At 46.2% G+C, this 13,329-nt stretch overlaps 1 protein-coding gene across 7 annotated transcripts in view; it reads left to right on the top strand.

The window, feature by feature from the left end:
• FAT1 (FAT atypical cadherin 1) overlaps nucleotides 1-13,329 on the top strand; it is a 125,241-nt gene that overhangs the window by 2,632 nt on the left and 109,280 nt on the right. The window contains exon 1 of one of the 7 annotated variants that reach the window (XM_061404265.1): nucleotides 190-274. The exons of 5 other annotated variants lie outside the window; for them this stretch is intronic. The gene's annotated coding sequence lies outside the window, so the exon portion shown is untranslated. Of the gene's footprint in view, nucleotides 1-189; nucleotides 275-423; nucleotides 512-13,329 lie in introns of those variants that run through there. One more of the 7 variants, XM_061404266.1, reaches the window with a different exon arrangement.

The raw sequence follows: 13,329 nt of genomic DNA, 5'->3' as shown, positions 1-13,329 counted from the left end.
GGAGCGGAGGGATATCCCCCGCGCCGGGTGCGTGAGCCGCGCGGGTGTCTGCGCCGGGCGGCCTGGGAGAGCGGGGCGCGCGCGCGGGCCGCCGGGCGCTGCCTTGGAGTAGGGGCGCACGGAGAGCGCGGGCAAGCCGCTCGCTGGGACACGATGCAGCGCGGCGGCCCCAGCCAGGCGCCCGGCCGACCTGGACCCCGCCCGGGGGCGCGCTGAGGCGGCGAGGCGCGCGCCCCCGAGAACTCTGTGGCGGCCACTTGGGGCCAACTTTGCTGTAAGTTGGAAGGAGGCCAGAAGGGACCCGGGGACTGTGGGCGAGGGGCGCGGCGGCGCTCGCGGTGCCATCGCCGGCCAATCGGTCGGGCACCTTGCTGCTGAGAGGTTGGAGGGCTTCCACCCGGCTCGGCGGGGGTGGGACGGGGGGACTCCTGCCCGGGAGTGTCCAGCCCAGGATCGTGCCCCGCCGGCTCCTGGGAACGGAATGGAGAGAAAGAGACCCCTCGGATGGGTGGTAGGTGCCCAGCCGCCTGCTCGTTGGGAAAGTTCAGGGCAGCCCCCGGGGGTTCGAGCGGGTGGCGCGGGGGAGGCGGAGAGGCGGGAGCGGGCAATTCGCGACGTGACCTGCCTGGTAATCACCGATCCAAGCGCTTGGATCGGGCGGGCGGGTGGCCGCCCCGGCTCTGGCCCCCGGAGCCATTGCTGGAAATCTGAGCGGCGGCTGCGGCGCGGGGCTCGGGCGCCCGCGGGGCCGAGAACCTGCGCGCCGGCGCCCGGGAGCTCGGAAACTTCACGCGCGCGCTCCGCGCTCTCTCCCCTCCGGTAACACGCGTGTCTGCCGAGGACCTAGCCGATCTCGCTCCGCGGCTGCTGCTTCCGATTTGCGAGAGATTTCACGGCGTATGTGTGATGGGAGGAGAAGCCAGCTACTGAGGGATGAGTTTTTGAAATGGAGTGGCCGGTTTCCTTGGATGTTTTGTACCCTGGCTGGGTGGCGGGGAGTGCTGCCATGAGGTTTGAGTGGTAGCTGGTTGAAGGTAGTTAGAATAGGTGCGGTTGAGAAATCTCCGGACTAAACATTTGCAATTGTGCTGTCAGGGTGTTTCTAGCTTTTTTGAAAGTGAAACTTTAAGGTCTTTTTTTTTTTTTTTTTTTTTTTAAGGAAGAGATTCTGCTTCTTCCTTGCGTTTTTTTCCTCTAACTGCTTTCTTCTAGGAAGCTAACTTTCTTTAGTCTCTGAAGATATTTTTGTTCCCACGGATGTGAACTGCGGAGCTTTGAAGACAAGAACGCAATTGTATGCATTAGGAAAGTAAACTCATAAATATTTTCTATGCAGTTAGAGGTTTGTTTTTTTTTTTCCCCTTTCTTTCCGCATGTGTCTGAACTGTGGTTTCATTAAATAGCTTTTGTTAACCAATTCCCTGGTGCCCAGTAGAGGAGGTTTTTTGTTTTGTTTTGTTTTTGGTTTTTAAAAAGCTTGGATATTTACAGTGATTATGAAAATTGGAAAAGATCTGAAATGCAAGTGATCTTCAGTTATTTATGTATTTTTCACAAAAGCCGATTCTTAAGGCTTCATACGTTCAGAGTTAGGTTTCAATAGTTTTAAGAAGATAGCTGCACGTGTTAAAACTGGATGATGGTGCTGTTTTTTCAGTTTATTCTTAGTTGTGCTTCTCCAGCATATCCAGTACTGCAGTTACTCATAAAATCCAAGTACATGGGCGTTTCTCCAGCTGTATAGGTTAATTCTGATGTTTGGCTTTGCCTTCAGTGTTTTCTGACAGCTCTAGTTCCACAAGTGGAACTACCGTCTCCCTTTCTTTTCTGTGGGGTTCCCTCCTGGCTCAGAAATTAAAGCGTCTGCCTGCAATGCGGGAGACCTGGGTTCGATCCCTGGGTCAGGAAGATCCCCTGGAGAAGGAAATGGCAACCCACTCCAGTATTCTTGCCTGGAGAATCCCATGGACGGAGGAGCCTGGTGGGCTACAGTCCACGGGGTTGCAAAGAGTCGGACATGACTGAGCGATTTCACTTCACTTCACTTTGACTTTTCTTTTCTATAGGGCTGCCCTGGTGGCTCAGAATCTGCCTGCAATGCAGGAGACCTGGGTTCCATCCTAGGCTGGGAAGAGCCCCTGGAAAAGGGAATGGCTACCCACTCCAGTATTATTGCTGGAGAATCCCATGGACAGAGGAGCCTGGTGGGGGTATAGTTCATGGGGGTCACAAAGAGTCGGACATGGCTGAGTGACTAACACTTTTCTTTGCTATTTATTTAAGCTTTAAGATGGGTGAAAAGCGCTTAAAACATTCCATAATTTTTAAAAACAGCAATGGGTATAATAGGTTTGATCTGAGTAAAGTGTGTGATTGTGTACCTGTTTCTTGAAAAATGAATACCTTAAATGAGCCAAATTCTTTGGCATTCTGAAAGGAAGTAAGATTATTAGAGGACTTCATAAAATATTTCAGGCTTCCTGTATATGTATTCATTTGTGTCTTAATTAGTCACTAAAAGTACTTCTGGTAGCTCAGTGGTAAAGAATCTGCCTGCCAAGACAGAAGACTGCCAGTTTGATCCCTGGGTGGGGGAGATACCCCAGAGGAGGAAATGGCAACGCACTCCAATATTCTTTCCTGGGAGATCCCATGGACAGAGGAACTTGGCTGGCTGCAGTCCATGGGGTTGCCAAGAGTCGGACATGACTTAGTGACTGAGCGCACGCGCACACACACACACACATGCACATACACATACACACACACAAGTACTCCTAGTGGGTTCCCACCATGTTAATAGACCATTTAAATCCGTGTTATGGACAGGTGCCAAAAGAGGACTGTAAAAATGATGTGCAAAGTAATACTGTTTTCCTTGCCCTGGTCCCATGCCTTGCTAGTGTATGTGTTTGGACTTAGCTCCTAAGTCGTCTCCGAAGTAGTCATTTGTTTGAATGCTAGAAGTGAAAGAGATGTTACAGACTTTTTTAACTCTCTTATCCCTGTTTTCCCACCCAAGTTTGGTTGATTTTACATGGAATCAGTAAACTGAATCAAATTAGTGCATTATTATTGCCTTAAATGTCTCCGTGGCTTAATTTGTGGCCTAAAGGACCTGATTTAATAGCAGGAAGCTGGAAGGCTGGGTGTCTATTTAATCTTTATGAGTAGGAAACTGTAATAGGTAAGCTTTCTTTTGACCAAATTACATAGTTGATGAAGCCAAGGTATGTCTTTTTGTCTCAACTAATTGTTCAATTTGCAAGTGTTAGTTTGTCCTTAGGCGCTGGTAAGGAGTGTTTGAAGTGAGCGATGCAGATGATTCATTTAACTAACATCAGTAAGTTGCTGTTTTTTCCTCTTCTCATGTCTGAAAGCAACTTTTTATTTGAAAAATCTATTGAATTAAATGAGGAATCTATTTCACAGCATATAAGTTTTAAAAATCATCTTTAAATCTGAGATTTAATTATATTGGCCAAATTCTGGCTTACCTCGAAAGGTTTATTATATATGTGGAGATACGTCTATAATTAAATGTCTTCTACAGACCACTTAGGAAAATCAGTAATTATTTAATTCTTATTTTCATGGAATGTTCAAGCATAATACTTCATAATAAGCTCACTAATCTGGCGTTGCCCGTAGCCATTTTGGAAGCATTTTGAGGTAGATGGTGACCCCTTTCTGAGCTGCTGGAAATTAGAGCCTCCTTGAGGGCACCTGTCTGCGGTACTGTTACTGGCCTAGTGGTTGGGCCTGGATTTTCTGTTAGGTTTACAGTGATGGAAGAGTTAATTTCCCATGTTATTCCTCCTTTTATTCCCCCTCCCAGCAGCCTCCCTTCAGTCCTGCCTTCTGTTTTCCATCCCCAAACGTCGTCCGTCTGTCCATTGATGAACCCAACTGTGGATCTCCTCTGTGCCAACCACTGAGCCAGATACAGTAAACAGTGGTGAGCAAAGCAGGTGTCCTCCTCTCAAGAAGCTTACAGTCCAGCAGGGGAGAAGGCCAAATGAACAGTGATCTCCAGCGTTATAAGAGAGATCCATCCGGGTCAGGGTAGTCCGTCATAGCACCTCAGTGAGCTAGGGATCTGGGATTGGGTGGGTGTTAGGCTAGGGTGAAGTCTGCAGGAAGAGGGAATCCAGGGGGGAATGGTTGAGAGAGAGGACATAGATGCAAAGCAAGTTGTAGAAATCTTAGCTGTGAACTTGATTTGTGGTTTGATGAATGGCGAGAGAAAAAGACCAAAGCATACCAGTTCTGGGTTGATAGTGCCACCCATCACCTCCATTTTTACTGAAAAAAAGTACAAAGATGGCTTAAAAGGATTTAGTACGCACCCAGAAATAAACAAGACTTGCCCATTCATTTTTCAGTGTTGAGAATGAAAGCTTTTACAATTACTCTCTGTGGCTATTATAATTTATTAGAAAAATGCAGGGTTTTTTCCTGTTTTGAATGTCATCTGGAAGCTGTGAATTGGTTATAGCTGAGTAACAAGCAGGCTTTGTAAGACAAACAGTACTCTTTATTGACTCCTGTTAAGTGATTTTAGAGATCATTAAACATTTATTTAATATACAATATCTTCAAAAAGCTAGAATCGTTTACATTCCTTATTGTCTTTTGACAACTTCATGACAGTTCTTTTTGAAAACAGTTATCTTCCTCACTATTGAGACATCTCTAGAAGATGCTTTTAAATTGTGACCCTATTCAAATAGAACAGAAAGCTCTAAATTGCAGTAATAAGTTGAGTTCTAGTGACATTCTCACTGAGGTAGATAGAAGATAGGAGTATAATGAGGGAAAACACAAAATTCTTGAATATTTCTGTGTAATTTTATTATTGTATGTGGGATGGAGAGTCTGATCCTGCTTTCCTCTTAGAGGGCTGGAATGGCTAATGGTGTGCATAAGAGTTGTGACTTTGAATAATAAATACGAAACATTTAATAGAATGTATGAATTGCATCGTGTTGGGTCCCACCTAGCACTTGTGAATCTTCACTCAGAAGATTCAGATCTAAATACTAGATCTGCATACTTGATCTAAAACTTAGGCAGTATGTTCTCAGCATGGGGCTGTGGTCTGTTGTGTGAAGCCTGTGTGATCACAGGAATTGACTGAAACACTTTACATGGAAGTCTTGCTGATGAAGAAACATGAACGTGTTAATACCTGACTTCTACCAGTAAAATGATCTTTATTATATATGGATTTTCAGAAATCTGTGCTAAAGATACTTAAGCTTTCGACCTGAGGCCCTTTTCCTTAAAGGCTGAACTAGATAAACATTCTTTGTTTTCACTTTGGAAAATGTACAGAAGAAATCCTGGATTACTGTGTGTTCAAATAGTGTGATCACCTTCTAAATATAAAAAGTGTAGCCTTTGGCTAAAATGGTTTTTGGAGTTTAATTTTCATAAGCGTGAGCGCTGGGTAATAATGTACTTTTTAGATGAAATGGTATTGGTATCTTTCTAAGATTTTTTGTATGTGTGTGTGTGTGCGTGCGCTTTCCAGCTTTGCTGTTTGTTTTACCTAGAGTAGTAGCCACAGTTTCTTTGATCATGGCATTTTAAGGTGAAACCTGAGTTCACAGTTCTTGGTTAAATTACAGTTAATCTCTTGGGCTTCCCTTATGTCTCAGTGGTAGAGAATCTGCCTGCCAATGCAGGAGACACAGGAGACACGAGTTCCATTCTTTCTAAGTCAGGAAGATCCTCTGGAGAAGAATACTTCTGAAGTGGAATAATACTGGATCCTCCGCTCCAGTATTCTTGCCTGGAAAATCCCATGGATAGAGGAGCCTGGCAGGCTACAGTCCATGGGGTTGCAAAGAGTCAGACACAACTTAGTGACCAAACAACAACAATATAAGACTATCTCTTAGAAAGTGGATTTTTTTTTTCTTTCTGATGAAAAGCCTTTCATTTAATAGTTTATTATGATTACAGTGGCATTCTATTAGCCAAGTTTGCAGAGTGAATTCAGGATTTTAAGAGGTCTTTGTTATGAACATGGCCACAAAAGTTGATTCCAGCTGTGGTGTGTTCCCTGAGAACTGCGGTGGGTGAGTTGTGAAGGGCGAGAGATGATGGGAATCCAGCTGTGAGGGAACTGTGGGGGCTGCAGAGGCTGCAGGGGCTGCTGGTCACAGAGATGCTGTGCGGAAAAACCGCTGCAGTGGTTTGACATCTTGAGCCTTCTCCTCGTGCCGTGGGGGTGTCCAGGGCACCCGTGGTGTAGGGATCCGCAGGGCACCAGCCAGTATAGATGGGTCATTTCCAAGTCCTCATGTTAGGATTCAGATGTTCAGAGAGATCTGTTAACTTACCAATGGCATTGTCAACCACTCTTTGTTGCTTCTGCCCCAGTGGCTGGTTCCTCTCGTCTTCTGTCTCCTACATCTTGGAGGACAGCAGGGCTCTGTCCTTGGTTTTCCTTTCTTGTCTGTCGGTGTCCTCTTCGCGGGTGAGCTCATTTAGTTTTCTGCTTTTAAATATATTAATAGTATCTTCCACATTCTGACCACTGTCAGGCTTCTGTCTGCAGGGGTGGGCCTCTCCTGCATGTCTAACTGCCAACTGGAAATCAGTTACTTGGATAACAGTTGGCATTTTTGTCCTAACGTGTCCAAAGCTGAACCCCCGATTGTGCTCCCTAACATCTGCTCCTCCCTCAGCTCAGGCTTCCCTCTCTCAGAACCTGAAGCCCACTTCCAGCTCAGCATACAATCTCCAGGATCTTCTTGGATGTCTCCCCCTTTCTCTCCTCCTGCCTCTACCCTCCGGTTCATCAATGGGTCCTGAAATGGATCCAGAATGTCGCCCTCCTCCCCACCCCCTCCATGACCACATTTGGGGCAGAGACACCAGGGTCTCTAACCTGTACAGTGTCTACTGCAGTGTCTTCTAACTGGTCTCCCTCCAGCTTTTACCCCGGCCACCCTCCCTTCTTTTGTCCACCCTCGTACTTGAGCAACCCTTTCACTTTGAGTTCGGTTCAGTTGCTCAGTCATGTCTGACTCTTTGCAACCCCGTGGACTGCAGCACACCAGGCCTCCCTGCCCATCATCAACTCTTGAGTTTACTCACTCGGGTCCATTGAGTCGGTGATGCCATCCAACTATCTCATCCTCTGTCATCCCCTTCTCTTCCCGCCTTCAGTCTTTCCCAGCATCAGGGTCTTTTCCAGCGAGTCAGTTGTTCGCATCAGGTGGCCAAAATATTGGCATTTCAGCTTCAGCATCAGTCCTTCCAATGAATATTCAGGACTGATTTCCTTTAGGATTGACAGATTGGATCTCCTTGCAGTCCAAGGGATTCTCAAGAGTCTTTTCTAACACCACAGTTTGAAAGCATCAATTCTTTGGCACTCAGCTTTCTTAATAGTCCAACTCTCACATCCATACATGACTACTGGAAAAACCATAGCTTTGACTAGACAGACTTTTGTTGGCAAAGTCATGTCTCTACTTTTTAATATGCTGTCTAGGTTGGTCATAACCTTTCACTTTAGATTCCAGCATGTCACTCGCCTGTTTTAATTTTGCTTGTAGTATTAATAGCATCCAAAGTCCTACAAATCACCCTTTATCCATGAAGCCACACTGATCAGAAGAAATGATAAAGACATAATTAGCAGAGGATAGCAGATATCCCTTGCAGAAGAACTCCAAATGATTTATGTAGCAGAACTCTTCTCCTGCTGACTGGTGGACTGCCTAGTGACTTCCTTCCAAAGGGTACAGTAGGGAAAGCAGGGAGCGAGTCTCCCACTGCAGAGAAAGCAGACAAGCCCTGTGTCAGCCCGGTGACCAGGGTCAGCATCAGCACCGAGGCGATGTGATGAACATGGCACTTCACCCCCCCACGCCCCCCTGCTCAACCTCCCCTCAATGCATAGCCCCAGTCTAATCATGCGAAAAACATCCGGCAAATTCCAGTCCAGGGACAGTCTACAAAATACCTGACCAGTACGTCTCAGAACTGTCAAGGTCATGAAAAACAAGGCAAATCAGAGAAACTGTTACAGTCCAGAGGAGTCTGAGACGATATGGTGACTGAATATAACGTGGCTGTCTTGGCTGGGATCCTGGCACAGACAAAGGGCATTGGGACTAGACAGTGACTGCTGCTGCTAAGTCGCTTCAGTCGTGTCCGACTCTGTGCGACCCCGTAGACGGCAGCCCACCAGGCTCCCCCATCCCTGGGATTCTCCAGGCAAGAAGACTGGAGTGGGTTGCCATTTCCTTCTCCAATGCATGAAAGTGAAAAGTGAAAGTGAAGTCGTTCAGTCATGTCTGACTCTTAGCGACCCCATGGACTGCAGCCTACCAGACTCCTCCGTCCATGGGATTTTCCAGGCAAGAGTACTGGAGTGGGGTGCCATTGCCTTCTCTGAGACAGTGACTAACTGTGTTAATATTAGTTCATTAGTTGTGACAAGTGTACCATCATCAGGTGAGATGTTATCAGTGGGGAAACTGTCTTTGTAATTTTTCTGACAATCTAAAGGTATTGTAAAATGTCGGGCATACTTAAAGAAAGGATCTGCTTTGCTACTCTCCCCTCACCCACTGTGCCAAGCCACCGCCGTCTGTCTCTTTGTGGTTTCTCTAACTAGCACTTCTCTCCCGGACATGACTTTGAGCTCCAGGGGCCATTTGGCACTGTCTGCAGACATCTCTTTTGCTGGGGCTGCAGGGAGGAAAGGCTGTAGGCTTTTAGTTGGGTGGAGAGCAGGCTTAATACCAAAGGATGCCTGGGGCAGCTCTCTGTCCCACAGCCTCTCTTCCCCAGTCAAGAATTATCTGCCCCGAACGTCAATACGGCTGAGGTTGAGAAACTCGCATCATTTTTGTCTTTTCCTTCCATGTTTCTGACTACCGTCTCTATTTGCTTCTACTTTATTTTTCTCCTTAACACTCATCATCAGCCTCTGACAGATTCTTTGTTTCCATGTTTGTTTGACTCTCACCAGGAACTGTACCTTCCGTGAGGAGTTGATAGTTTGGTTCACTTATGTATCAGCTGCTGCTGCTGCTGCTAAGTCACTTCAGTCGTGTCCGACTCTATGCGATCCCATAGACGGCAGCCCACCAGGCTCCCCCGTCCCTGGGATTCTCCAGGCAAGAACACTGGAGTGGGTTGCCATTTCCTTCTCCAGTGCATGAACGTGAAAAGTGAAAGTGAAGTCGTTCAGTCGTGTCCAACTCTTAGCGACCCCATGGACTGCAGCCCACCAGGCTCCTCCGTCCATGGGATTTTCCAGGCAAGAGTGCTGGAGTGGGGTGCCATTGCCTTCTCCGTATGTATCAGCAGCATGTAGAATTATTCCAGACGTGGTCGTCCAGCACAGTGGTACGTGCATGCTTGGTAGTATCTGACTCTTTGCAACCCCATGACCTGAGCCCACTGGGCTCCTCTGTCCATGAGATTTTTCAGGCAAGAATACTGCAATGAGCTGCTATTTCCTACTCCAGGGGATCAAACCCGAGTCTCCTGTGTCTCCTGCATTGGCAGGCAGATTCTTTATCTGCTGAGCCGTCGGGGAAAATGGGTATGGTAGGTGTTCATTAAAAAGGTGTTGAATGAATCAAATAACAAAAGAAAAGTGAATTCACGATAATGTGTGTATGTGAGTGTGTGTATGTATGTATGTGTGTATATATATATATATATATATATGTATGTATGCTAAAAATTCACATAGTAAAGTGAAGGTGTAAACATCCCCCCAGCTGCCTATTCTCTAGAAGTTACTGCTGTTAACAGTTTAATTCTTATCCATTCAGAATTTCTCAATCATTTTTAAGCACATCCATGAACTATGCACGTATTTATCTCCCCTTCCTTTTTGCAAATGTAAATGGGATGGGTTTAGTTTTCCCTGTTACTATATCTAGACTTCTTTACATGTCAGTGTATAGAGTACTGTCTTACTCTTTTTGATGACTCCATAATATTTTATTTGTAGAATTAAGCAAAAGTATTTTGCAGTAGAATCCTGGATTGAGATTTTGTTGTAAAGTGGATACTGTTGATAGTAACATTGTGTTCTAAAATAAAGATGCTTGTGCAAACATCATCTTTTTAATGGTTTTTTAAAGCATTTTCTTTACATCTTATCCCTGGTTTGTAAATGCCTCAGAATCAGGATCTTTGCCTTTTAAAATAATTCTATGAGTTGTTGAATTCCATGTACCTAGCACAGTCTGGGCTTCCCTGGTAGCTCAGCTGGTAAAGAATCTGCCTGCAATGTAGGAGATGCTGGTTTGATTCCTGGGTCGGGAAGATCCCCTGGAGGAGGGATCGGCCACCCATTCCAGTATTCATGGACTTCCCTCGTGGCTCAGATGGTGAAGAATCCACCTGCAGTGTGGGAGTCCTGGGTTTGATTCCTGGTTGGGAAGATCCCCTGGAGGAGGGCATGGCAGCCCACTCCAGTATTCTTGCCTAGAGAATCCCATGGACAGAGGAGCCTGGCGGGCTGCAGTCCATGGGGTCACAGAGTCGGACACGACTGAGTGACCAAGTGCAGCACAGTAGTCTGTCTGCTTTCGGGTTCTCGATACCTGTAGGTTGAATTCAGTCATGAATCAAAGTTGTCACTTGTTTTGATAAAATCACCAGATTGTTGCATCCTCCTCAAATTTCCCTTGAGTATTAGATCTGTGGACCAAATTAAGAGAGTTTTGGGAAAAGATTGTCTTATTTTGTTTAAATATCAGTTGTTCTAGAGGCCAAAAATCTGTCTGCTTTCCTGACTTGATCTGGTGAGAAGACGCGGTCACTAAAGAACAAGTTAGGCTGCCCGACTTCAACGTGATTCAGTATCAGTTAAGTGTCTAATTGCTTTCAGCATATCAGCTTTTTCCTTTTTTTTCCCTAATGAAATGACTCATGGGGCAAAGTTGGCAGTCGCTGAGTTAAGCTCCTCTGAATTTAAGTTGTCATGCTAATTCCCTGGCTGTTTGGCCAGCCCTCCAGCCTGCTGTTTCTCTCAGCTCAGGGAGCAGTCCCATTTCCCAGGTGTTCATTGGAGAGGTCCTTTTCAGGGCCACAGTCCTGGACTCTTGTGAAGCTGCCTTGATTTACCAAGTGAATGATGTCGGCCCCTAGGGAAACAGTTGGTCTGAAGGTAGTTGTCCTGCTTCCCAGCCAGGCCCCAGCCCAGTGGTCTTGGCTGCCTTGCTGCTGGTTCAGGGCACCCCTTTCTCAAATGTGCTCTTTCCTCCTGCTTCACCCTTGGGCCCTCTGCAGTGCCTGCTACCTTGCTGATCCGGCCCCTCTACATGTGTTTGCATGTGTTTGTGTTTTGTGTTCAGGGGACAGGTTATTCAGAACCCCGAAGACAGTGCGTCCTCTGAGTACTGGTTGTGGGCAGCAGTCGTGACACCCCAGTGCTGATGCCAAGATTCGCGTCCCTGGTTGAGAGAGGGCAGGTTCTGTTGGACAGCAAGCTAGTGGTCTTCTCTTTCTGAACAGACTTTTTTTGGCTCAGTTTGTTGGTTCAGAAATGACCTTAGTATTAAACTTGATGATATAATTATTTTAATACCTTTAAATAGTTATATAGTGCCAAATGAGATGCTAAACCCTTGTATTATGTAGGGAGTGAACTTAATCATTCTTATAAAGAAATATAATTTCAGGATAAAGTTTGAAATGAGATTGTAAGCTGTCATTATGGGAGGTTATATAGAACCACCATTGACAGTTTTTTTGGTTGTTCTGATTTAGTTGTCCGAAGCTTCTCATGCTTAGGATACTGTAATAGTGTTAAGTTCATGAGGTTTTGAGCACTTAATTTACTGTATACAAGGAAATGTAGGCTTCCCTGGTGGCTCAGATGGTAAAGAATCTGCCTGCAATGCGGGAGACTTGGGTTCAATCCCTGGGTCAAGAAGATCCCCTAGAGAAAGTGAAGTCACTCAGTCGTGTCCAACCCTCAGCTATTCCATGGACTGCAGCCTTCGTCCATGGGATTTTCCAGGCAAGAGTACTGGAGTGGGGTGCCATTGCCTTCTCCCCTAGAGAAGGGAATGACAACCCACTCCAGTATTCTTGCCTGGGAAATCCCATGGACGGAGGAGCCCGGTGGGCTACAGTACATGGAGTCAAAGAGTCAGACATAATTGAGCAACTAACACTTTCACTTTCACTTCATGTAAGTTAATGTAAACAAAGACTTCTCACATAGCGTAGTGGTAAAGAATTCTGCCTGCGAGTGCAGGAGACACAGAGACGTATGGGTGGGGAAGATCCCTTGGGGAAGGAAATCGCAACCCATTGCAGTATCCTTGCCTGGGAAATCCCATGGACAGAGAAGCTTGGTGGGCCCCAGTCCTCGGGGTCACGAGTTGGATACGCCTGAGCATGCACACACCTGTACCAAATGGAAAGAGTCTTCACTGTGTACCTTTTTCAGTTCAGTTCAGTCGCTCAGTCGTGTCTGACTCTTTGTGACCCCATGGACTGCAGCACACCAGGCCTCCTATCCATCACCAGCTCTAGGAGTTTACTCAGACTCATGTCCATTGAGTCGGTGATGCCATCCAACCTTCTCATCCTCTGTCGTCCCCTTCTCCTCCCACTTTCAATCTTTCCCAGCATCAGGGTCTTTTCAAATGAGTCAGTTCTTCGAGTCAGGTGGCTAAAGTCATGGAGTTTCAGCTTCAGCATCAGTCCTTCCAATGAACACCCAGGACTGATCTCCTTTAGGATGGATTGGTTGGATCTCCTTGCAGTCCAAGGGGCCCTCAAGAGTCTGCTCCAACACCACAGTTCAAAAGTATCAATTCTTCAGTGCTCAGCTTTCTTTATACTCCAACTCTCACATTCATACATGACTACTGGAAAAACCATAGATTTGACTAAACAGACCTTTGTGTACCTTTTTAGCAGTCATAGTTGCCTTCTGGAGAAGGAAACGGCAACCCACTCCAGTATTCTTGCCTGGAGAATCCTGTGGACAGAGGAGCCTGGTGGGCTGCCATCTGTGGGGTCGCACAGAGTCGGACATGACTGAAGCGACTTAGCATGCATGCATTGGAGAAGGAAATGGCAACCCACTCCAGTATTCTTGCCTGGAGAATCCCAGGGATGGAGGAGCCTGTTGGGCTGCTGTCTGTGGGATTGTACAGAGTTGGACACGACTGAAGTGACTTAGCAGCAGCAGCAGCAGCATACTTACCTTCAAGATTGAAGTGCAGGAATAAATTTTGTTGTTACAGCTGGCAGATGGTCATTAAGATCGTTGGAGTCAATAAACTGAAAATTGTTCTTGACCTTAGTAATTCTAGAAATATT

The sequence above is a fragment of the Bos javanicus genome, chromosome 27, assembly GCF_032452875.1.
Source record: "Bos javanicus breed banteng chromosome 27, ARS-OSU_banteng_1.0, whole genome shotgun sequence".
Lineage (NCBI taxonomy): Eukaryota > Metazoa > Chordata > Mammalia > Artiodactyla > Bovidae > Bos > Bos javanicus.
The sequence above is the reverse complement of the archived record's forward strand: the minus strand, read 5'-3'. Positions and strand labels throughout refer to the sequence as shown.